The sequence below is a fragment of the Dermacentor variabilis genome, chromosome 10, assembly GCF_050947875.1.
Source record: "Dermacentor variabilis isolate Ectoservices chromosome 10, ASM5094787v1, whole genome shotgun sequence".
NCBI classification, from domain to species: domain Eukaryota; kingdom Metazoa; phylum Arthropoda; class Arachnida; order Ixodida; family Ixodidae; genus Dermacentor; species Dermacentor variabilis.
Window position 1 is genome coordinate 135,316,436 of NC_134577.1, and position 25,692 is coordinate 135,342,127.

Genomic DNA, 25,692 nt, shown 5'->3' on the forward strand with positions numbered 1-25,692 from the left:
ACTTTTACGTAGTCAGGTAATGTTTCAGAGTCAAAGGCTATTTAGTAAACCGGGATTGACCGAAGCGGTGAATGTGCACTATTGGTGCGGGGGAATTCAAAAGCCTCTCGAGGTCAGTGTCTGTGATTCCTTTTTCCACGTCAGAGATAACGCCAGTCGAGGTTCCTTTTCCACACGCAAAGAAGGAGCGCACTGGGATGTTTCACAGTAGTGTGGCAGCCTTTAGCGTATCCAGAATTGACTTGTTGTTCACGTCAACCGAGAAGATGTTCCTCCGTGCGTTAATTCTGATCTCGCTGACTTGGCCTGGCACGATTCGCTCAAAGTACTCTGTTAAGCTCTGCCTGTCCAAGGTATTCAGATCGTCGGTAGCTGTGGTAGGGACGTAAGCAACAGTGAATGACTGCTTACCAGTGTTCTGCCTGGGCGACGATTCACTATCTGTTGATGTCCTCCTGAGTTTTCTCTTCAAACGGCGACCTACGGCAAGTGTAAAATCGTTGTCCGATTCTATTTCTTCAACCGTTGAGCTGTCGGAAAATTCAAGGGCGATAGTGGAAGGGCCAGTGCGGTCCCTCGTCTGCGATGCAGCCAGTGGTGGACGACCAGGGTCAAACGGTTAGTTGGGATTCCTATACCCCATCCCGAAGGATGACGTTGTGCCCTTTGCACAGCCTCTGATGTCGAAAAACGTCCGAGACACAGGAGCATGAAGAGACCACAGTTATAGGCGTTCTTCTTCCGAGGCACTTCCGCTGGCAAAAAAATCATGTGCAGTCTAGGCATCGGTTATCACGAACAGCAGGGACCAAAATGCCCCGTCCCCGACCACGTACGACGGAACGTGTGGGTTGACGCCTTGCCGAGGAACATGCACCCGGAATTCAACGAAGGCAGAAGACGCGCTAGAGCCGAGGCACTGACGGACCTGCACGCGGAAGATACCGGCGCCAGATACGTGGATGCAGCCGAATATACCGGCCGTGACAGCTTCGCGATCGCGGTGGTCAACTCCGGAGGCAACGTGTGCGCGACCGCCAGCACATTGAGAAAGTAAGTGGAGAAAGAAGAAGAAATAGCCATCGCCGTGGCCATCGTAGACCGAGAATGCCACATGATCCTCAGTGACTCCAGACAGGCGGTGAGGAACTACGTCAAAGGAAAAAATTGCCCCAATGGCGGCACGCGTCCTGATCGGACAGGCAGACCACGCCAATAGGACTCGAATCAAGTGGTTCCCGGCGCACGCAGGACGAGCGTCGGAGAAGCATGCCAATCGCAACGAAACGGCGCTCGCCCGAGTGCGAGGACGAACCGACGACGCCCAAGGCAACGGCTGCCCGCTGTGGCTCAGCGCCAAAGACCGGAAGACCAGCTATAACGAACTGAACAAGGCTTTCGGCTGGCTCGTAGACTTCTCCCGCCGCCCTGCAAAGGGCTGAGCAGGTCGTAGGCCGTGCTGTTCGGGGAACTACAAACGAGAACGCTTCTAAGCGCGGCGCTATTGCATGGGATGTACCCAGAATCGCACCCCCATGACAAGTGAACAGTGTGCTGCAGGGAGACGGCCACATTCGAACACATGCTATGGGATTCCTCCAGACATCCAAGTGAAGCTAACTCAGGACGTATACCACCGCAGCTTGAGGAAGCAACACCGGAGCGATGACCATGAAAAACAACTCTAGGCCGCCCAGCAGGTCATCGAGGCGATGGTTACGCAGGAACCTGGTGAGCCGGCAACGGCGAGCGGGGATCCTCGCAGAGCACCCGCCACGATGACGACGTAGGCCACGTACGAAGCACGCCTTCGCGCTTGACTGCAGGCTCAATAAACTCTTTCTCAATCCAATCCAATTACTTATCCGCGTTTGTCCTGCATGCGTCTGCGATGAAAACAAGAAGCAGGTATGCATAGAAAATCTGAGGTGGTGGCGGCAGGTGGTAGCGCAGAAGTTAGCATGCCCAACCCCTGCATGTACTTATATCTGCATGGGCATGGGTTCGTGGTAGTGATAGCGACCAAAGCTCTACTTTTTGTGCGCTCTCTAGCCATTGTGAAGCTAAGGATGTAGTTAGCATGCCCAACCACTAAACGCAAATCGCAGCAGTTACGAGTGGTGGAATCCCGCTGGGGCTGATTGTGAAGAAAGCTTCCTTTCTATGTCCACTCTCGCGATGGTGATGCTAATATGAGGAGGAGGCTTGACGGACACAACGTTGATGGTCATAACAGAATGGATGGACGACCTGCGGAAAGGACAAAGCACACCAAGTTTTTAGCACTTGTCCTAGAGTAAAGCGCTACAATGGCTAGTATGTCCTCATGGGGATGGTAGACCGAACTGCTTCTCATTGCTAACACTTGACTGATACTGAGAAAATACTCCGTTCGGAAAGAGCACGCTACACTGAAATTAGCAAAACAATATCAGTTTATAAACGGATAGTGTCAATTATCTGGTGTCCTTCTTGTGTGCGTGGAGGGCATAAAGGTCCTGGCAATGAAATGGTAGTATCTTTGTTTTTGCTGCAGTTGCACACAAACAAAATTCGTTGAAGTGATCGGACAGCGATCTACCAGCGGAGAAGACGAACCCGCAAATAAAGATAATTTCTGGTTTCCGATCTTCCGACGTACTTTGCGCTTAGCTGCTATCTCAAATATATTTTTTTCTTTTTGTGCTTTTATGAAGAGGAAAACTCCACATTACTACAATATCAACAACAGTACACAAAATAAACTGGCTTTGAAGCTGTGACCACGCACCGCACTTTTGTTCATTCAGCACATGTAGTATTGGGGCAACAGGTTTGAGCAAAATGATTAGGTTTTCGGTCAAAGCAAAGTGACAGACGGGAAGAAATCGTTGTCATCCCCGGTCGAAACAATACCATCTGAAATCTGATTTAATACAGGTAAAATCAGACATCCACCCGTTCGTTCGTTCGCAGACATCCACTCGTTCATTCGTAGACATCCACCCGTTCGGGACTCGAACCCGGGTGGTCCCGGGTTCGAGTCCCGGACAAGGACGAATTTTTCTTCAACTATGACGCTTTTCTTTTGAGGAACCCGTATGGGTTTCCTTTGTAGCAATTGCTACAAACGGGCGGATGTCTGAGTTTCCCTTTATTCATTACTGCTCTCCACCTTGCGGGTTTCCACACAACTGCTACGTCAAACTCTTGCCTTTGCTTCGTGTTGTCGCCAAATTCGACTTCGCCCTGCCATCTGCTAGCCGCCTGGTTAGCTCAGATGGTAGAGCGGCTGCCCCGGTAAGGCGGTGGTCCCGGGTTCGAGTCCCGGACCACGACGAATTGTTCTTCAACTATGACACTTTTCTTTCGAGAAACCCGTATGGGTTTACTTTGTAACAATTGCTACGAACGTGTGGATGTCTGATTTTCCCTTTATTCATTACTTCTCTCCACCTTCGGGTTTCCACACAACTACTACATCAAACTCTTGCCTTTGCTTCGTGTTGTCGCCAAATTCGACTTCGTCCTGCCATCTGCTAGCCGCCTGGTTAGCTCAGATGGTAGAGCGGCTGCCCCGGTAAGGCGGTGGTCCCGGGTTCGAGTCCCGGACCAGGACGAATTGTTCTTCAACTATGACACTTTTCTTTCGAGAAACCCGTATGGGTTTACTTTGTAGCAATTGCGACGAACGTGTGGATGTCTGAGTTTCCCTTTATTCATTACTTCTCTCCACCTTGCGGGTTTCCGCAGAACTACTACGTCAAATCTTACTTACTTAAACATATTTTTTGAAAATTCACTATAACCCTTTATACACTGGCTGCGTATGAGTTATATACTAGCTTGCCTCGTCAAACTGAAAAATGGATTCTCCTTGCGGGAGAAGGCTTTCGTGAAAAAAGACGCAACATAACAGTAAAACACACAGCAAGGTTCCTATCCAGATGATTGACGAAATTGTGCACTGAAAACTTGTCGACTAGCGTGCGATTGAAAGTTGAATTATGATCGTTGTAAGCTTGTGTTGTGTCTAGCACGAGTGAGTAATGTTAGCGATGACATTGGTTTGAAAATGGTCAGCTTGGTCTGCGATTTGTTTTTTGTGGATCTCCATACTGAACGTCGCAGTCGTCACGATGAAAGCACTCCTGTGACATTATTAGCTCAATGGGCTGGGAAGGCTCGAGTGGTAACTCACCTTGAGGGGTTTTGGGTAACAATTATTAAAATACGTGCTTTGCGATGATGAAAAATATGTAGAACCACCCCTGGTGTTGTCTAACTATTCGTAAAAAGGCCCCCAAATTTCAATTGGCCCACCCCAAACATTATGTAGGCTCACCCACAAATTTCAAGTTGACACCCCCTGAAATATAAATTGGCCCACCCTCAAATTTAAAGCCGGCCACGCCCGATTTTCTTTTCGCCCAGCCTTAAACTTCATGTTGCCCCAATCCCAACTTCAATTGGGCCACCCCTAATATTCAAGTTGGTCCACGCACGAATTTCCATAAATCGTCCTCCAAATTTAGAGTCGACGCACCCCAAAATTTAGGTTGGCCCACCCTCATATCGCCCCCAAATTCAGATTGGCCGACCCCGAGATCGCCCCCATATTTAGGTAGGACAAACCCCATATCACCCCCAAATACAGATTGGCCCGCCTACACGACACCACCAAATTTAGGTTGGCCCACTCCAATACCACCTGCCAATCGAGGTTGGCCCACCCCCATATGCGCCTCAAGCTAACGCTGGCTCACCCCTCGATCACCTCAAATTTAGGATGGCCCACCGCAAATCACGCACCAATAAAGGTTAGTCCACATATCACCGCCCAATTCAGCTTCACCCTGCAGCACATCACTCCCATGGTTAGGTTAGCCCGTCCCCATGTCACGCCCAAATTTATGTTGGCCCATCCCCTTATCATCCCCAAATCCAGGTTGGCCCAACCCCATATCAGCCCGAAACTTAGCCTGGCCCACCCCTCTATCAAATCAAATTTAGGATGGCCCACCGCAAATCACTCCCACATTTAGGTTAGCCAGTCGCCATATCACCCCCGATTCAGCTTCGCCCAGCCCCATATCACCCCAATGGTTAGGGTGGCCCACCCCCTATATCCTGCCAAATGTAGGTTCTCCCACCCCCGTATCATCCCTAAATCCAGGCTCGCCGACCCCCCATATTCCCCCAAACTTAGGCTTATCCACTCTTATATCACCTCAAATTTAGGTTGGGCCACCCCTATATCAGCGTCAAATTCAGCCTGGCTCATTACCATTTAGCCCCATATTTAAGTTAGGCCACTCCTATGTCACTACAAAATTCAACTTGACCCATGCCTGTATCACGCTCAAATTTATGGTGATGCCACTTCTAATTTCAAGTTGGCCACCCCAACCCTTTTTAGAAGGCCTATGTATTCATATGGGAAATGCGTCAAGTTTTTCGGCGTTACAGGCACGATTTTGCACGATTTTGCTACCAAATTGCTGGGGTACTCGCCAAAAATGCTGCGCATTAAAAGCAACTGCACCGAACGAGCGACGCCATATGTTGATCCTAAATACTGATGGCTAGCAAAGCTAGCTTCTCTGTCGAGCGACAGTGGCAGACACCGCACGGGACATATATTCAAATGTTTTTTTTACGGCCACACCTACGGTTTCATACCACTAGGTTGTGGGGAACACATTGACAATAGAAATTATTCCACACGCTGCACATCTTCTCCTACTTGGTGCATTTCTCATTTGGATGAATCTTTAGAAATAATTAACGCTCGGGCAGCGACTCAGCTTAGCAGACCCTTTGTTCCACACGAATGTTGCATAGGAATGGCACTGGCCACCGGGTGGCATTGCGGCACAGGTGGGCCTGATTCGCTCGGAGTATGTGCCATTAAGAACTGGTGAAAGTCGAACAAAACGGACCTTCAAAAAGAGCGCAATAAGAATAGCAATTTTGTTGTCCCAGGTTCCACGCTACAGAGGATGGATGGATGGATGCAAAACTTTAAAAGGTCCTGAGGTACGCGACTCAGCGCGCGGCGGGCCGCTCCCACGTTGGGACGCTACAGAGGACGAATTTTTTTTGTTTTTGCCTAACACAAAGCAATGTGCAAGGTTCTGGTTATGATGTCCAATGAATAAAATTTTCATCAATGTGATGACCTAATAAATGAACATGACATTGCTGTTTTAGGAACGAAAAATAGAAAATATAATATTTCAAGAGAACCTTTAGAAAACCAGAATTAAAAGCAAATAATGACTTTTGTGTTTCTGACATCTGGTGGAAGAATATAAAACTAAGTCTTATGAGCTTTTAAAAAATAAGTGCGCCGCTGAAAAACCAGAACCGCAAGCAAATGTTGGGTTTTGTGATCCTGCCAGCTAGTGAGAAACTACAAAACTAGGTCCTGTGCCGCTTAAAAAAAGTGCGAAGCGGGAATCGAACCGCGGCCACCGCTACGCGAGACTAAAGGTGCGCCCGATCCTACCACTCGGCCACGGATTCCAAGGCTTCGCCCAGGGGTACGCTCATCATTTTCTAGATACCACGTGAATTTTCACGACAGCGTTACGAAAAACACTTTTGGGAACACTGTTACGCCGTGTGTGGAGAGTCCAGATAGGCATCAATCGAAAGCTGAGTCTCCGGATGACATACGCTGTACTGGGTATTACGATAGACGTCGTAGTTTGATCACAGGCACCGTTATTCCTTCGAAAATCGAGTACCAATTTTCATCGTTTCCATAGCCTTCCACTGCGAAATCTTTAACCGCTGTGGGAAGAAAATTTTGACGTGTCATAGAGTGATCACTGCATTGGGCTCGTGTGGGTTGTCTTCCAGAACACGTCTGTCACCTGCCTTTTTCGATAATCGACCTGCAGCTTTTGTTATTCGCGAAAAACCCGCTCGTTCCATTGAAAACGTGCTAGCTTCGGGCCGGGGCCCCTTGGGGCGCTAGTTGGCACGTTTCCACTAAAGCTGGATATGTTGGCTCACTCAGAACCCCAACGTTCCCTATCCACAACAAAGGAACTCCACAAGGTGCTCTTCTGTCACCCAAACTTTTCAACAGTGCTGTGATGAAAGCACAAGACAAACTCAACGCAATACAAAAAATCACGGAGTCAATATACGCCGACGATATCACTATCTGGACCTCCACTGGTTCCGAAGGAGGGAAACAAGACGCCCTTCAACAAGCGACCGACGTCGTCCATCAATACTCAAAAACAAGTGGTCTCCGGGGCTCCCCCGAGAAGTCAGAAATATTAGTCTTTCGACAGAGATCACGAAGAAAACTCAATGAAATTCCCCACATCACACTCACCCTCGACGGCAAAGAAATACCCTTAGTACACCACGTCCGCATTCTCGAATTCCATATACAACAGGACGGTGGAGGCGAATACACCATTAAACGTCTTAAGCAGACCACCTTCAGAGTCTTGCGAATAGTCAGCCGCATCACCACCAAACAATACGGGCTGAAAGAACACGACATAACACAGCTCGTCTAAGCCCCGCTAATCAGCTGCATTGCCTACGCTGCCCCGTACTTACCCTTCACTCCTAAGGAGATATATGAAGTATACGTACTTCTTAGGAAAGCATACAAGCAAGCGCTCGGCTTACCACCGGGAACAGCGACACTCAAGCTTGAAGGCCTAGGAGTCGATAATACAATAAGAGAAATTATAGACGCTCACCTCACAAGCGAACGAGAATGCCTAACCCTAGCGTCTAGGGTTAGCGCGCCTAGGCTACCCCACACACGGCGAAGGCCGTGAACAAGCAATACATCTTGCCCCCGATTTCCGGGAGCACATCAAGGTAGCCCCTATCCCCAGAAGCATGCACCCGGAAGATCGTGCCAGTCGTCGCCAAGCTCGCGCAGACTCTACATACAAAATATGGCATTCTCCCCATCACACTATACACAGACGCCACACAAGCAGAAATACACCTGCTTGTACTTTCATTTGTTGAAATAAATGTTCTTCCTCATCTTCCTCCTACTGACACAATGATGGGTGACACAAGGAGATTGATTACAGAGGTGAAGAGGAAACGGAGAATAAGGACAATGCGATTACAGCCATCCAGCATGGGGAAGCCCCGCCATAGTTGGCTTACACAGTGCGGATGGCAAAGAACAGTCATGCAAAAGTAATATGAATCAGTGAAACAAGAGTGAGACGGAGGAAGGCGCTAGTGTGTATCGGGAAGAGCGGAAGATGCAGGAACGGAAGAGGAGGAAACCGAAAGAGTGATGAGGTGTACCAATTGCAGGAACAGCGCTCGGGATTGTTCCGATTGTATCAACGCGGGATAAACGTCAGACGAAATAGTTTCGAGGCGTAGGAGCGTTCGCAATCGAAGGGCAATGTGCGCGGTACGCGTGCAGGAGGTCAAGTAATGGGTCTCATTCACACAGGGAGCACCTCACGCGCACCGATCAGAGTTGCTAAGTTGAGAACGATGAAAGTAGTATTGAAATGTCCGTGCCCAGTGAAGAAATGGGTTAAAAGACGGGTCGGGAGTGTACTGGAGCACAATATTATGCCTGGAAGTCAACCAGTGCGCAAGTGCAACACGCCCACTGCCTATCGCAATGCTCCTTATATACTCGGCTGCGTTTCTGAACAAAGTGCTTTTTTGTTACCGGCTACTCGTCTGGCTTACATGGTGTCAGAAGTGGACAGGGCAGTTAGTCCCTGCCCGTGCGGCAAGTTTTGCCATGGAAAACATGGGAAAGGCGGGAGATGGAAATTCAAGACGATGAGCAAAACGAGAACAAGGTGAAAGCAGGAGCCAATGTTTCGCCAAGTGGACTTGTCTTCTTCAAGGCGACATATGCCAATTTTTGTCGCGGGATCACAGCTTAACAGCAGCAATACAGCAGTATCAATTCCTATGTAGGAGACAAGGGTTCATACGGAACGACAACCACGAGCCAGCACGATGACTTCAAATCTGCTACCACAGGCCAAGCGGCTCGACGTTACTGGCGACATTTTTTCACAACTGGAACCTCTGGAAAAGTGAGCTCCAACATTTTGATACAGCGACAAGGCTGAGTCTACAGCCCGAGGATGTTCACACCACTACACATTTATTGACTATCAGTAAAGATGCAATGCGTGTTTACCGCACCTCCAACTTTGAAAACGAGGAGCAGAAGAATGATCGGAATGTTTTATATGCAGTACTTCGTAGAGCATTACAGACCAGTTACAAATCTCACCTACAAAGAGTTGCGCTTTGGTTCCAGGAACCAGCGCGAGGGCAAGTCATTTAACGAATGGCTCACAGAACTGGAGACTCTAGCAGCGCAGTGTGAAGTTGGCGTGATTGAAGATAGACTTCTGCACAGTAGAATAATCCTAGGAATACGAGACAAAGAACTGCTGCAGAGACTTATTTCTGAAAATCCCAACTACGCAAAAACGGTTGAGATTTGCGGTGCTAAAGAACAGAGCAAAGAACAGGTCGCTGAAGTCCGAGGCAACCAGGGCGGCAGCACTTCTTCTGAATCGAGATGCGGCTTCACCTGCACGAGATGCGGCTTACAACGTCAAAGAGCGGCAAAATGTCCAGCAATATGGAGGTATTGCAAGAATTGTAATGGCAGAAACCATTTTGCTATTGTGTGCCGCGCACGAAGCTCGAAAACGCGTCCAGAAGGACGGCACTTATGACAGGTGTAAATGACTGGCGACGAAGCTGGGACTGGCGGCGATGCATTCATGGTAGAGCGCATAAGCGCGACTGAACGAGAACGTACAAAGAAACAGGTACACATCGTCGGTGACATGGCGCTGTCTAACAAGGTGCAGCAAGTACTCAAATGTCGGCCGAAGTTCGCGACTCAGCCAAAGAAGTGTGCTCCCGATCTGTTGGCAATGGTACGACAAGTGTGAAAGCGAGTACCTAAAGCCGGGTCGGAAGGGTGTGTATCTGAGGGAGTGGACGTGCTTACGCGGTCCCGTCCCCTTAGCGAGAAGTTCTCCTTGGATAAGACAAGTTCTGGAAAGACAATGCGCTCACACTTATCCCTGCGGATAAGGCGGTGGTTTCGTGGTGATGAACAGGACGGTGTATAATTCAAAGGCTCGTGAAGCCATTTTGTGAACTTTCAGGGTCTACAACGACATAACCGTTAAGAAAGTCCAAAACGAAGCAAAGAAGCTTTGAAAAAGCTTCAAACTAGATGGATTATCCCAGTCTATCGAAGAAAGCACAAAGGCGGACCTTTAATTGTTTTTCTCGGCTAAAACGCACAAGCCGGAATATCTCCTCCGAGTGGTAGTGTCAGAGAATGCTACTTGGCAGAAACATGTAGCGACGTTTTTACAAAAGCACTTAAAGCTCTTGCCAATCCACGACCCATTTTTGGTAACTAAGACAGAACAAGTGGTGGAATTCTTTAAAGACTGTCAAGACAGGGACCTTGTCAATTTTGCATTGACTTAAAGGACCTGTAATATTCTCTCCCGCAAAATGACGTCATGAAATGTGTATCTGACTGCATTGACAAGTTTGGAGCGGTTCGATTTCGAAACGCTTGTGGTTTGACTAGCGGCAGATTTTTAGAACTTCGTTTTTATATTAACTCGACTTACGCGACATGGGAAGGAAATGTTGTCAGACAAAAAGATGGCATATGCGTTGGGTCATGTATTGCTACCTGCTTAAGTGACTTGTATCGAGCTAACCGTGACGAGGTTCTTGATGAACGCCTGAAAAATGACACCGACATCGTAAAAATGTTCAGATTCGTTGACGATTTTCTAATCATTTTGAATAACGAATCAGAAAATTTTGACTCGCCGGTTTCAAAAAGCGTAACCTCATTTACTGAAGCCTTGTCCCCTTTGTCTTTGACACATGAAGTCCCCATAGGCATGTTCATAAGGTTTTTAGGCTTGGGATTGTACTTTTTTCCACAAATGACATGCTGGAGTTATCAGCCGTGAGGCAATGAGCCAGTCCTACCGTGTCATTCCGCTCATTCAAAACTTGTAAAATGCGCAGTAGTAACACCTTGTTTCAACAATTCTCTGATGAAGTCATGTGACCACAAAATGGAAGCCAGTTTCACAGATCGGGGCCGCTATTTTGTAGCGATGTCTTATGCCTTATTCTATGCTATTCTTGGCAGCGGTGGCGTAGAGGTAGAACACCCGCCTCGCGTGCAAGAGGTCTGTGGTTCGAATCCCGGTGCCGGCAATTTTCCACCGGATTAAAAAAAAATCCGCGTGTTGATAAAATTGCACAAACAGGCCTGGAGTGTGGCCTGATCCCGGTGACCAGAACCGGTAACGCACTCCCTCACCTGAGCAGGATTGGCCACCCTGGTGCAGTACTTGGCCACAACCTCCTATGAACACAACAATCAAACCCCGGCCCTCAGTCCCCAGCAGCTGCGAAGCAACTGACCACGGCGGCGGTCAGACCTGCGACGCAGCAGAGGGTGCTAAGAATCACTGGCTCCGGACAGGCCGCCATTTGAATATGAACCTGGCAACGTTTAACGCTAGAACCTTATCTAGTGAGGCGAGTCTAGCAGTGCTATTGGAGGAATTAGAGGGCAGTAAATGGGATATAATAGGGCTCAGTGAAGTTAGGAGGCCAAAAGAAGCATATACAGTGCTAAATAGCGGGCACGTCCTGTGCTACCGGAGCTTAGCGGATAGAAGAGAACTAGGAGTCGGATTCCTGGTTAATAAGAATATAGCTGGTAACATACAGGAATTCTATAGAATTAACGAGAGGGTGGCAGGTCTTGTTGTGAAACTTAATAAGAGGTACAAAATGAAGATTGTACAGGTCTACGCCCCTACATCCAGTCATGATGACCAGGAAGTCGAAAGCTTCTATGAAGACGTGGAATCGGCGGTGGGTAGAGTGAAAACCAAATACACTATACTAATGGGCGATTTTAATGCCAAGGTAGGCAAGAAGCAGGCTGGAGACAAGGCAGTGGGGGAATATGGCATAGGCACTAGGAATAGCAGGGGAGAGTTATTAGTAGAGTTTGCGGAACAGAATAATATGAGGATAATAAATACCTTCTTCCGCAAGCGGGATAGCCGAAAGTGGACGTGGAGGAGCCCGAACGGCGAGACTAGAAATGAAATAGACTTCATACTCTGCGCGAACCCTGGCATCATACAAGATGTGGACGTGCCCGGCAAGGTGCGCTGCAGTGACCACAGGATGGTAAGAACTCGAATTAGCCTAGACCTGAGGAGGGAACGGAAGAAACTGGTACATAAGAAGCCGATCAATGAGTTAGCGGTAAGAGGGAAAATAGAGAAATTCGAGATCAAGCTACAGAACAGGTATTCAGCTTTAACTCAGGAAGAGGACCTTAGTGTTGAAGCAATGAACGACAATCTTGTGGGCATCATTAAGCAGTGTGCAATGGAAGTCGGTGGTAACTCCGCTAGGCAGGATACCAGCAAACTATCGCAGGAGACGAAAGATCTGATCAAGAAACGCCAATGTATGAAAGCATCTAACCCTACAGCTAGAATAGAACGGGCAGAACTTTCGAAGTTAATCAACAAGCGTAAGACAGCTGACATAAGGAAGTATAATATGGATAGAATTGAACATGCTCTCAGGAGCGGAGGAAGCCTAAAAACAGTGAAGAAGAAACTAGGAATTGGCAAGAATCAGATGTACGCGTTAAGAGACAAAGGCGGCAATATCATTACTAATATGGATGAGATAGTTCAAGTGGCAGAGGAGTTCTATAGAGATTTATACAGTACCAGTGGCACCCACGACGATAATGGAAGAGAAAATAGTCTAGAGGAATTCGAAATCCCGAAGGTAACGCCGGAAGAAGTAAAGAAAGCCTTAGGAGATATGCAAAGGGGGAAGGCACCTGGGGAGGATGAGGTAACAGCAGATTTGTTGAAGGATGGTGGACAGATTGTTCTAGAGAAACTGGCCACCCTGTGTACGCAATGCCTCATGACCTCGAGCGTACCGGAATCTTGGAAGAACGCTAACATAATCCTAATCTATAAGAAAGGGGACGCCAAAGACTTGAAAAATTATGGACCGATCAGCTTACTCTCCGTTGCCTACAAAGTATTTACTAAGGTAATTGCAAATAGAATCAGGAACACCTTAGACTTCTGTCAACCAAAGGACCAGGCAGGATTCCGTAAAGGCTACTCAACAATAGACCATATTCACACTATCAATCAAGTGATAGAGAAATGTGCAGAATATAACCAACCCTTATATATAGTTTTCATTGATTACGAGAAAGCGTTTGATTCAGTCGAAACCTCAGCAGTCATGGAGGCATTACGGAATCAGGGTGTAGATGAGCCATATGTAAAAATACTGGAAGATATCTATAGCGGCTCCACAGCCACCGTAGTCCTCCATAAAGCAAGCAACAAAATCCCAATAAAGAAAGGCGTCAGGCAGGGAGATACGATATCTCCAATGCTATTCACAGCGTGTTTACAGGAGGTATTCAGAGACCGGAATTGGGAAGAATTGGGGATAAAAGTTAATGGAGAATACCTTAGTAACTTGCGATTCGCTGATGATATTGCCTTGCTTAGTAGCTCAGGGGACCAATTGCAATGCATGCTCACTGACCTGGAGAGGCAAAGCAGAAGAGTGGGTCTGAAAATTAATATGCAGATAACTAAAGTAATGCTTAACAGTCTCGGGAGAGAACAGCAATTTACAATAGGCAGCGAGGCACTGGAAGTCGTAAGGGAATACTTCTACTTAGGGCAGGTAGTGACGGCAGATCCGGATCATGAGACGGAAATAATCAGAAGAATAAGATTGGGCTGGAGTGCGTTTGACAGGCAGTCCCAAATCATGAACAGCAGGTTGCCGTTATCCCTCAAGAGAAAAGTATATAATAGCTGTGTCTTACCAGTACTCACCTACGGGGCAGAAACCTGGAGGCTTACGAAAAGGGTTCTACTCAAATTGAGGACGACACAACGAGTTATGGAAAGAAGAATGATAGGTGTAACGTTAAGGGATAAGAAAAGAGCAGATTGGGTGAGGGAACAAACGCGAGTTAATGACATCTTAGTTGAAATCTAGAAAAAGAAATGGGCATGGGCAGGACATGTAATGAGGAGGGAAGATAACCGATGGTCATTAAGGGTTACGGACTGGATCCCAAGGGAAGGGAAGCGTAGCAGGGGGCGGCAGAAAGTTAGGTGGGCGGATGAGATTAAGAAGTTTGCAGGGACGACATGGCCACAATTAGCACATGACCGGGGATGTTGGAGAAGTATGGGAGAGGCCTTTGCCCTGCAGTGGGCGTAACCAGGCTGATGATGATGATGATGATGATGATGATGCTATTTTTATCATCCACCACACACGGCCGCCTGATCCCGTTGATAACGTGGGTAGACCGTCGCTCTGACCACTGGCCAAGCGCGAAAAGCCTGAAAAAGCATAGAATCGGAAAAGGCATCGCTACAAAATACCGGCCAAGGTCAAGCGCCTGGCAGATTCTGATTCATCATCATCATCAGCCTGGTTACGACCACTGCAGGGCAAAGGCCTCTCCCATACTTCTCTAACTACCCCGGTCATGTGGTTAAAAGGTAAACAAAAAGCCGGGGCACTTCGCCGACCAAATAAAGATTTAAAAGAAAAGAAGACGCTTCGGCTCCCACACGGGAGCCTTGTTCACAGGTAAAATAAACAAAGGTGCTCGAGCAGCTCGCTTAAATAGTGTTGAACACGTGACGCAGGCAGCGCGCATACACTGACGGCAGATTGCCATCGCTCCTGCTCAGAGTGTGTGGCGTAGTCTGAATCATGAGGGACTCAAGATAAAGGCGTCGAGATAGCCCTTTTTTTCCTGGCAAGGACACGTGCCTTCCCCCAGTCGATTGCGTGGCCGCTTGAGGTGGCATGCTCAGCCAAAGCACTGGATTTCACATTTTCTTTTTTGACGTCATAATTGTGCTGTTTAAGACGCCTTTCAAAGTCACCAGTTTCGCCAATGTACACGTAGTCGCAATCCGCGCATGGGACAACGTACACTACACCTGGGAATTTCTCTTTTGGCAATTTGTCCTAAACATTGACGAGTGATAGCCGTAGTTTCTGGTTTGGAATGTGTGCCACTTGAACATTGTACGAGCGCAGAATACGGCTTAGAGCTTCACTTGTGGACGGGATATATGGTATTCGGGCGCGCTTTTGACTAGAGGGAGCATGGGGTAACTGCGGACGTTCCATTTGTCGTTCGACAGCATTGAAGAAAGAGCACGGGTAACCACAGGCCAATAGTTCCCGCCATACCATGCTTACGTCGGCTGCGTAGTCTTCTTGTCTCGTGCAGATTTTCTCCGCGCATCGTAGAAGCGTCGAAACCACTGCCCTTTTGCGAGAAGCAGGTTGCAAGGAGCCGAAATGCAAGTAGCGTCCTGTGCGAGTTGGCTTTCTGAAAACTGCGAACGACAAAGTAGGCTTCTTTCGTTCAATCAGCATATCAAGGAACAGAAGCTTGCCGTCGACTTCCTCTTCTACCGTGAACTGGATCGCTGCTTCCATGCTGTTTAGGTGTGAAGTGAACGACTGAACTGCTTCTTTGTGAATGATGCAAAAACAGTCTTCCACGTAGCGAAAGAATGCCTCCGGAGCAGGGCTGAACGAAGAGAGTGCTCGACTTTCAAGTGCTTCCATTGTCACGTTAGCGGCGGTTACCGATATAGAAGCTCCCATAGCCGTTCCGTGGACCTGTTTGCAGAAACACGTTTGGAACGTAAAGTACGTATTTGATCAACAGAACTGTAACAGCCGAGCCAAGTCCGGTGCATCAATAGGCAATCTCTCAAGTAGAGTGGCATCCGACTCCAGAGCGGTACTGCATACATCCACGGCCAGTTCCGTTGGCACACTAGTAAAAAGCGATTTCACGTCAAAAGAGACCAAGATGGCATTTTCCTCCAGCACGACGTCACGGACTTTGTCCATCAAGTCGTAGGAATTGCGTATGTGAGTGGCACGTTGTTCGACAAGGGGCGAAATGACACGATGTAAAAATCCTGATAGCTTGTGCAGGGGCGAACGCGTAAAATCTACAATTGAACGCATGGGAACGCCTGGCTTGTGAACCTTGGGGAGGCCATAAAGAGCAGGGGCCGAACCATTATAACAAAGTAATGTGAAATACAGTGACTTGCGTTCCCGGGTTTTTGTTTACCTTTTAACCATGTTTCATCCCGACCAGACGGGCTTCCGTCAAACACTGAACTTCACCCCGGTCATGTACTAATTGTGGCCATGTTTTCCCTCCAAACTTCTTAATCTCATCCGCCCACCTAACTTTCTGCCGCCCTCTGCTACTCTTCCCTTCCCTTGGAATCAATTCCGTAACTCTCAATGACCATAGGTTCTATTCCCTCCTCATTACGTGTCCTGTCCATGCCCATTTCTTTTTCTTGATTTCAACTAAGTTATCATTAACTCGCGTTTGTTCCCTTACCCAATCTCTTCTTTTCTTATCCCTTAACGTTACACCTATCATTCTTCTTTCCATAGCTCGTTGCGTCGTCCTCAATTTAAGTATAACCCTTTTGGTAAGCCTCCAGGTTTCTGCCCCGTACGTGAGTACTATTAGGACACAGCTATTATCCAGTTTTCTCTTGAGGGATAATGGCCACCTGCTGTTTATGATCGGAGAATGCCTGCCACATGCACCCCAGCCCATTTTATTATGATTATTTCCGCCTCATGATCCAGATCCGCCGTCACTACCGGCCCTAAGTAGATGTATTCCCTTACCACTTCCAGTGCCTCGCTACCTATTGTAAATTGCTGTTCTCTTCAGAGACTGTTAAACATTACTTTGGTTTTCTGTAGATTAATCTTTAGACCCATCCTTCGGCTTTGCTTCTCCAGGTCAGTGAGCATGCATTGCAGTTGGTCCCCTGAGTTACTAAGCAAGGCAGTATCATCAGCGAATCGCAAGTTACTAAGGTATTTTCCATTAACATTTATCCCCAATTCTTCCCAATCCAGGTCTTTGAATACCTCCTGTAAACACGCAGTGAATAGCACTGGAGAGATCGCATCTCCCTTCCTGACGCCTTTCCTTATTGGGTTAAAACACGTTGGCTGGATAGTTGGTTAGAATCCATGGTAGTGTGTATAAGCGCGACTGGATGAGGACGAAGAAAGAAACAGATACACAGACACAGCGCTTCACAGACACACAGACACAGACGAAGCGCTGTGTCTGTGTATCTGTTTTTTCTTCGTCCTCGTCCAGTCGCGCTTATACACACTACCATGGATCCTTATTGGGATTTTGTTGCTTTCTTTATGCAGGACTACGGTGGCTGGTTACCCGATGCCTATGCTCACTTCTGTCGTAGAGGGCTCAACCAGGAAGTGCAAAAACTCGTCGAATGGAAGCAGTGCCAATGCTAGAGCAATGAAAGTTGCTGTGGTAGCATACGTTCATTGCATTTCACATAACCTCAGAAGAATAGCGGCCAAATCGGGGGTGGACGTGGTTTTCTCTGCCCCTGAGCGTCTACTGAAGCTATGCAAACAGGTTTACACGGATAATAGCAAAATGCACGCATGTTCTACCCAACATCGCAAACAATTAGTAACCTGTACTCATAACGTGGTGTATGCCATTCCACTTTTATGTGGAAGAACGTATGTTGGTCAAAGCGGCAGATGCATCAATGAGAGGTTAAATGAGAATCGATATAACGTCGCCAGGGTAATCTCGGGTCATTTGGGTATTCACTGCCGAGATTATTCCTGCAAGCCCATGTTTGAAAGCACTTCCATTCTGTATAAGGCACATAGCAGGATGACGAGGCAGATTGTGGAGGCTTACGAGATTGCACAATTAGAGCAAGTGTGCGTAAGCAACCCTTCGGTGTCGCTATCGGCAAAGGAGATACGATTCCTAGGTTTATCTTTGTGGCTATTGCACTACATGTTTCCCCATGCCTATCACACGTGTACGGTTAATCAAAATGCACCTCTGAATGTTCTTTTTTTGCTGTTACATTTGTTTCCGCTCACACGGTATATATTTGTCAATACGTGTGAAAATAAAATCTATAGTTTAAAGTGAAGCGCTGTGTCTCTGTATCTGCTTCTTTCTACGTCCTCGTTCAGTCGCGCTTATACGCTCTACCATGGATTCTAACCAACTAGCCCGTCAACGTGTTTTAACAGACGAGGCATACTTCATTCAAGCGTTGGAAGTTCAAGTGGTCGAGAGCGATGAGCACTGGGTGTCAGCGTTAAATGTGGCTGGTATCATGACCAAATGTAAGATAGACACAGGGTCGATCGAGCTGTTGTGTTATGTGAGAAACGGTCTTTCGAAAGCGCCAGCGCAGAACGGTCACGCAACCTTGCGTACGTTTTTCGGCCACACAAAAAAATCTATTGCAAAAATAAACCTACTCGTCTCTAATAAGACTCGGAGCAGAGAGGTTACGTTTTTCGTTGTCCAAAATGCACCAGTTGCATTAATGGGACACGTCGCTGAGAGACTGGGCCTGATAAAACGCATAGATGTCGTCAACAAAGTGTCCGAGATCCTCATATCCGGATTTGAAGACATCTTCCAGGGTCTAGGACAACTTCAGGACATCACCTATCGCCTGCAGCTGAAGCCCGATGTACGAGCAACCACAAAACCAGCGAGGAGAATTCCCGTTGCCCTTCAAGAGCCCGTGAAAGCGAAACTCGGTGAGATGGAATGCGATGGCGTCATTGCAAAGGTGACAGTGCCTTGCTCGTGGTCCAGCTATATTGTCGTAATACTGAAAAAGGACAAGGTATGCATATACTTGGATCCTTCCGACTTCAACAAGGCAATTTTGCGGGAGCATTGGAACACATTGGAACATTGGACATAGGAAGACCTACTGCCGCGGCTGCAGGGCGCCAAATATTTTTCCAGCCTCGATGCTGCATCAGGGTTCTGGCAAATAACCCTCGACAAAGAAATTTCGCGCGTTTGCACCTTGATCACGCCGTTCGGAAGGTACTGATTTCAGTGCATGCCACTCGGCGTCGCATCAGCACCAGATCCAGGCAGAAAGCTGGGCTAATTGGTGCGTCATCATTATTCAAAAGACTAGCGCAAAATTGCAGGGACACAGACAGTGAAAGCGAGAGGACGATCGCTAAATAGCGCTTGTCCTGTCGTCTTCTCTGTATGTGTCTCTGCTATTTTGCGCTAGTCTTTTGAATAATGACAGCACCAGATATTTTTCAACGCACCATGCACGAGGTGGTTGGAAGCTTGGCTGTCATAGTTGTCGTGAAGGACGCTATATTTGTCTGAGGAAAGACAAGGCAAAAGCACGACACGAACATCATCGCCTTGTTTGAACGGTGTAGGGAGCGCAATCTAAAGCTCAATAAAAAGAAGGGCCAATTTTGGATTCCAGTGTGCGTTACATGTGCCACCTCCTCCCTGCCGACGGATTGTCACTGGACGCGGGCAGAGTTCAAGACATCATGCAAGTGCCCCTGCCAAAGAACCCTAAGGAGCTTCAAGTGTTTCTTGGATCGATAAACTTTGTATCTACTTTCATCCCAAACCTCTCGGCCGCATCTGCAACTATTCGGGAGCTACTTAAGAACGACGGCGCTTGGATGTGGACAGAAGTGCAGGAAAACAGTTTCGAAAGGTTACGAGCTAGTCATGCTGCAGCACCAGTCCTAGCATATTTTGACCAGCCCAGGCCACTAAAGGTGTCGGTGGACGCGAGCCACTACAGTGTCGGAGCAGTCATTTTTGCAAGATGACCACCCCATTGCCCATTCGTCCCGCTCCTTAAATGCCACATAACAGCGGTATGCACAAATTGAAAAGGAAACCCTAGTTATAGTTCATGGCTGCATGACATTCAAGGACTACATACTCGGACAACCACTAGTCGCGGTAGAATCCGACCACCGACCACTGGAGTCGGTTTTCAAGAAACCGCTTTGCGATTGCGCTCTTCGCCTTCAACGCATGCGCCTCACTCTTCAGACTCCCTATCAGCGTTATATACAAACCGGGAAAGGAGCTGTCTTTGACCGACTGACTTTCGCGCTTTCCTTGCAAAACAGCGCTGGTGGATCGAACAGAGCAATTCCAAGTCAATGTTGTTTTTTTGTTACCTGTTTGAGTTAAACAGCTGCTCATCATTGGAGCGGAGACTGATAAGGGCACCGTCATGACCAAAATCTGCCGTTACGCAAGTACAGAGTGGCCCAAAAAGGAAGCTACAGCTGCCGGATGCTGTTGCGTTTCGCCTGCGACACGTGGTTTTGCCGGCGCGACTGCGGCGGGGCGGCAGACATTTTGGCCCGATCGTCGTCGCCGCAACACTCATCGCCAGGTGTTTCCAGGCGCGACTGCGGCGATGCGACCGCCTAGGGATCATCCTCGCATTCCAGTCATTGTGCCCGAAACAGGCGATGCCAAAGCAGGGATCTCATTCCAGTCATTGTGCCCGAAACAGGCGATGCCAAAGCAGGGATCTCGTTCCAGTCATTGTGCCCGAAACAGGCGATGCCAAAGCAGGGACCATCCTCTCATTACAGTCATTGTGCCCGACCGGCAGCGCTACAACAGGGTGCTACGAGATCGTGCTCGACAGGGTGCTACGAGATCGTGCTCGTCATGGTGCTACGGCATCGCTACGACAGTGTGCGTCACCATTAGCCCATTGTACATTCACGTGCTCGTCTTTTGAGGGGTTCCTTCTTGCCCTCAACTGCGAGAGTATAAAAACAGCTGCCCCCGGACGCCAAAAGGAGGGCTCCGATTTCTTCTGCTGAGTAAAGTGCTCTCCCGTCTCTCTACTTCGGTCAACCTGACCGCCAACTCTTTGCGATGTTAAAATAAACCAGTTGTTTTGTTGTTACCAGTCGACTCATGCTTTGCCGGGACCTTCGGATGCTTCCAGTTGTACCCCAGGCCGCCAGGCCAACGCTACCCTTGGGGCTTGCGACCCAGGTACAACCACGGGCGTCAGCGCCGAGTTCCCAACAGATCGTACCAGCAGTCCGATCCAAACATCTGGTTGCCAGCGGTGAGATCGCGACAACGGAGGCCAGCAGCGAAGAGATGCAGTTGACGGTATGCTGAGCAGCTCAACGACGATCCGGGAGCAGTGCAACGAGCCCTGTGTGACGACTGGTTGCCTGCAGCGGAACGACTGCGCGGAATTCCTGCCTGCGAGGTTTGGTGAGTGCGGGACTTTCTTCTTCTGAGCTTTGCCAGGCTTTTGTTAGTGTTAGAAACAGAGCTGGTAATTGTGGTTGTCGTTGCTGCCGGGTTAGTTGCGGCAAGACAATAGTAAGCAGTAGAGAAAGCAGCATTCAGAGCAGCCATGGATTTGAAGTCGTTGCGCAAACCGAAATTGTTGGAGCTTGCAAGAGAGTTGGGTCTGGATGTCTCAGACAAACTAAGAAAACCTGAACTGCTAAAGGCTATTCTTGAGTTAGAGGCTGAGGATGACGAGCTGTCGGAATGCCTTGAGACTATTGAGGAGAGGTCAAAAAGACAGGAGCGCGAACTTAAAGAGCAAAAAGAGAAACAGGAGCGCGAACTTAAAGAGCAAAAAGAGAAACAGGAGCGCGAACTTAAAGAGCAGAAAGAAAAAGAAGAGCGCGAACACGCTTTGGAAATGAAGCGTCTCGAGGTAGAGATGGAACGCGCTCGTAATGGAAGTCAGGCACACGGTGCAGGAGAACGAGTATTGTTCAAAATGACTGACCTGATGCGGCCGTTTAAGCTTGGAGAGGACATTGGTTTGTTCCTGGTTAACTTTGAGCGAACGTGCGAGAAGCAGGGGTTCTCTCGGGAAACGTGGCCACAGCGCTTGCTCACTTTGTTACCCGGCGAGGCGGCCGACGTAGTCGCTCGCTTGGATAGAGAGGAAGCAGAGGATTTCGACAAAGTAAAATCGAGTCTGCTAAAAAAGTACCGGCTGTCTGCGGAGGCGTTCCGTCGGAAGTTTCGGGAAAATGAGAAAGGCAGAAGTGAGTCATATACAGAGTTTGCGTATAGGCTTATGTCGAACATGCAGGAGTGGCTCAAAGAAGAGAAAGCGTTCGGTGACCACGATAAAGTTCTGCAGTGTTTCGGGCTAGAACAGTTTTATAGTCGGTTACCGGAGAACGTGCGATACTGGGTCTTGGATAGGCCAGACGTTTGTACGGTGGCTAAAGCTGCTGAGCTAGCCGAGGAGTTTGTGACGCGTCGGGCTCGCGGAGCTAAGGACGGTCAAAAGGGTGAATTTGGCTCGAAGTTTGAGAGGCCGAAGTTCACACCCATGAGATTAAAGGGGGACACGCGTAGTGCGGATGCGAGCGAAAGCAGTCCGACCAAACGTAAAGAGACGGCGGCAGCCAAACGCAGAAAGCGGTTCGAGATGAGGCGAGCGCGCTTGTGTTATACGTGCCAGAAGCCGGGTCACTTTTCGGCGCAGTGTCCGGAAACAACACCAAAAGTTGTGTTTTTTTCAATAGGCAGCACTGACGAGAACATGAAGCTTCTCGAGCCTTACATGCGAGACCTCCTCGTGAACGGGAAAGAGTGCCGAGTGCTTCGCGATTCCGCAGCTACGATGGATGTGGTTCACCCATCTTACGTAGAACCCCATATGTTCACGGGCGAGTGCGCGTGGATCAAGCAAGCCGTGGAAGCTCATAGCGTGTGTCTGCCGGTAGCAAAAGTGCTTATTGAAGGACCTTTCGGAGCGCTTGAGACGGAGGCGGCAGTGTCATCTATGCTGCCACCCCAGTACCCGTACCTATTTTCAAACAGGTCCGATCACCTCCTGCGCGAGAAGGGGCTTTTGTTTGGTGAAGCTAGTGTTCAGGCCTTAACCAGGTCGAAGGTTCGGGAGCTCGCTGCAAAGGCGGTAGTTGCGGGGCCGACGTTATCAAACAACGAAAAAGGGTCAGAGGCGCAGCAAGCTGATATTCAGAGCACGCCCGAACTGAATAAACTTGAGTCTGTAACGTTAAAGGCGCCAGATACTGGAGAGGAAACGCCCGACGCGGGAAAGTTAGAAGAGCTATCTACTGATTTGCTCATCGCGCCTACGTCAGACGGACTTGATAGGTTGCTAAAAGTCAGCCGGTCGGCTTTGATAGCCGAGCAAAAAAAGGATGGCAGCCTGGAAAACGTGCGCTGCAATGTCAAAGAAGGTATCGCCAGGAAAACTGCGCGTTTTGTGGAAAGAGGTGGAGTCCTGTACCGGAAGTATCTAGACCGAAGAGGAGTGGAGTTCGATCAGCTGATCGTGCCTCAATGCTATCGTCAGGATCTGTTGCGCTTGTCGCATGGGGGTTCGTGGTCCGGACACCTAGGAGTTAAGAAAACTAAGGACCGTCTCTTGCAAGAGTACTATTGGCCAGGGTGTTTTCGGGACGCAGACCATTTCGTGAGGACATGTGACACTTGTCAGCGCGTGGGCAAACCAGGGGACAAATCGAGGGCGCCGTTGAAATTGGTACCTATCATTACGGAGCCTTTTAGACGGCTCGTTATTGATACTGTGGGACCTCTGCCGGTAACAGCCACGGGGTACAGACACATTTTGACTGTGATCTGCCCAGCGACAAAGTTCCCTGAAGCAGTGCCGCTTAAAGAACTCAGCTCAGTTGAGATAGTTAATGCACTACTGTCCATATTTGCGCGAGTTGGTTTCCCTGCGGAAATCCAATCAGACCAGGGCACAGTGTTTACTAGCGCTTTGACGACAACTTTTCTCGAAAGGTGTGGGGTAAAGCTGTTACACAGCTCAGTGTACCACCCACAGTCGAATTCCGTTGAGAAGCTCCACTCCGTCATGAAGCGCGTGTTGAGAGCGTTGTGTTTTGAACATCGAACTGACTGGGAGCTGTGTCTGCCTGGGGTGATGTTTGCTTTAAGGACCGCGCCGCATGCGGCTACGGGGTTTTCGCCAGCTGAACTGGTGTACGGTCGCTCGCTTCGGTCTCCGCTTCGCATGCTTCGAGAATCATGGGAAGGTAGGGGCGACGACCCAGTCGTGGTGGAGTACGTGCTTAAGCTCCTCGAACGCTTAAGAAGGGCACAGGAGTTGTCAGGTGAAGCAATGACAAAGGCCCAGCAGAGGGCCAAGGTTTATTATGATCGGACAGCCAGGGCCCGTCGTTTTGAGGTTGGCGATGAGGTCATGATATTACGCACATCGCTAAACAACAGACTAGACGTGCAGTGGGAGGGCCCAGCACGAATTGTTCGGAAACTGTCGGACGTTAACTACGTGGTAAGTCTGCCAGGAAAGCGGAAAGCACAGCAAGTTTACCACTGTAATCTGCTCAAACCTTATAGACAAAGGGAAGCAGTGGTGTGCATGATGGTAAACGTTCCTGAAGAGCTTCCGGTCGAGCTTCCAGGACTAGGCTCAGTGACGAACAGGGAAGACACCGGTCAAGTCATTAGTGACCTTATCAGTAAAGCACCGCTGTCGCCCGAGCAGAAAACCGAACTACACCAGCTATTACAAGAGTTTCAAGGTCTGTTCTCTGAGAGGCCTGGTAGGACTTCTGTACTTACTCATGATATAGAACTTACCTCCACAGAGCCAGTACGATCCAAGGCGTATCGGGTGTCACCCCGCCAGAGCGATATTATGGAGGCTGAGGTAAAGAAAATGCTACAGCTCGGTGTTATTGAGGCAGGTGAGAGTGATTATACCTCCCCTTTGATTTTAGTTGAGGTACCGGGCAAGGAACCTCGTCCTTGCGTCGACTACCGCAGGCTTAATTCCATCACTAAGGATCAAATTTATCCGATCCCTAACATCGAGGAGCGCCTTGAGAAAGTTAGTAGCGCTCAGTTTATTTCCACCCTAGATCTTGTCAGGGGTTATTGGCAGGTTCCACTTACGGAAGAGGCTAGTAGGTATGCGGCGTTCATTTCACCAATGGGAACATTCCGTCCTAAAGTGTTGAGTTTTGGTTTGAAGAACGCGCCATACTGTTTTTCAAGCCTCATGGATAAAGTGTTGCGGGGACAGCAAGAATTCGCTTTACCGTATCTAGACGACGTAGCGATATTCTCCGCATCCTGGTCTGAGCATATGGCACACTTGCGGGCAGTGCTAACCCGCCTGCGCGAAGCGGGCTTGACAGTCAAGGCTCCTAAGTGCCAGTTAGCACAGGCCGAGGTTGTCTACCTCGGTCACGTGATTGGTCAGGGTCGTCGCCGCCCCTCTGAAATAAAAGTGGCCGCTGTGCGAGACTTTCCGCAACCGCGCACCAAGACCGATATTCGGTCGTTCTTGGGTGTCGCCGGCTACTATCAGAGGTACATCCCTAGGTACTCTGATATCGCGGCTCCCCTGACGGATGCTCTAAGAAAAACAGAGCCTCAAACAGTCGTCTGGGACGAGACAAAGGAAAGAGCTTTTAGCGCCCTAAAGAGTGCCCTAACAAGCCAGCCTGTGCTACGATCGCCAGACTATACAAAAGGGTTCATTGTTCAGTGCGATGCTAGTGAGCGAGGCATGGGCGTTGTACTGTGCCAACGGGAAAATGGAGAAGTAGAACACCCCGTCCTGTATGCTAGTCGTAAGCTGTCCAGTCGTGAGCAGGCGTATAGCGCCACCGAGAAAGAGTGTGCGTGTCTCGTGTGGGCCGTTCAGAAATTGTCAT

At 48.8% G+C, this 25,692-nt stretch overlaps 1 protein-coding gene and 2 non-coding genes across 3 annotated transcripts in view; all 3 read left to right on the forward strand.

Moving 5' to 3' along the window:
• The window catches only part of LOC142559425 (adhesion G protein-coupled receptor B2-like), a 588,333-nt gene that overhangs the window by 336,847 nt on the left and 225,794 nt on the right, over positions 1–25,692 (forward strand). The gene's annotated exons all lie outside the window — the stretch shown is intronic.
• TRNAT-GGU (transfer RNA threonine (anticodon GGU)) lies at positions 3,245–3,319 on the forward strand. Its single transcript has one exon. It is a non-coding gene; the product is annotated as a tRNA-Thr (tRNA).
• Positions 3,525–3,599, forward strand: TRNAT-GGU (transfer RNA threonine (anticodon GGU)). Its single transcript has one exon. It is a non-coding gene; the product is annotated as a tRNA-Thr (tRNA).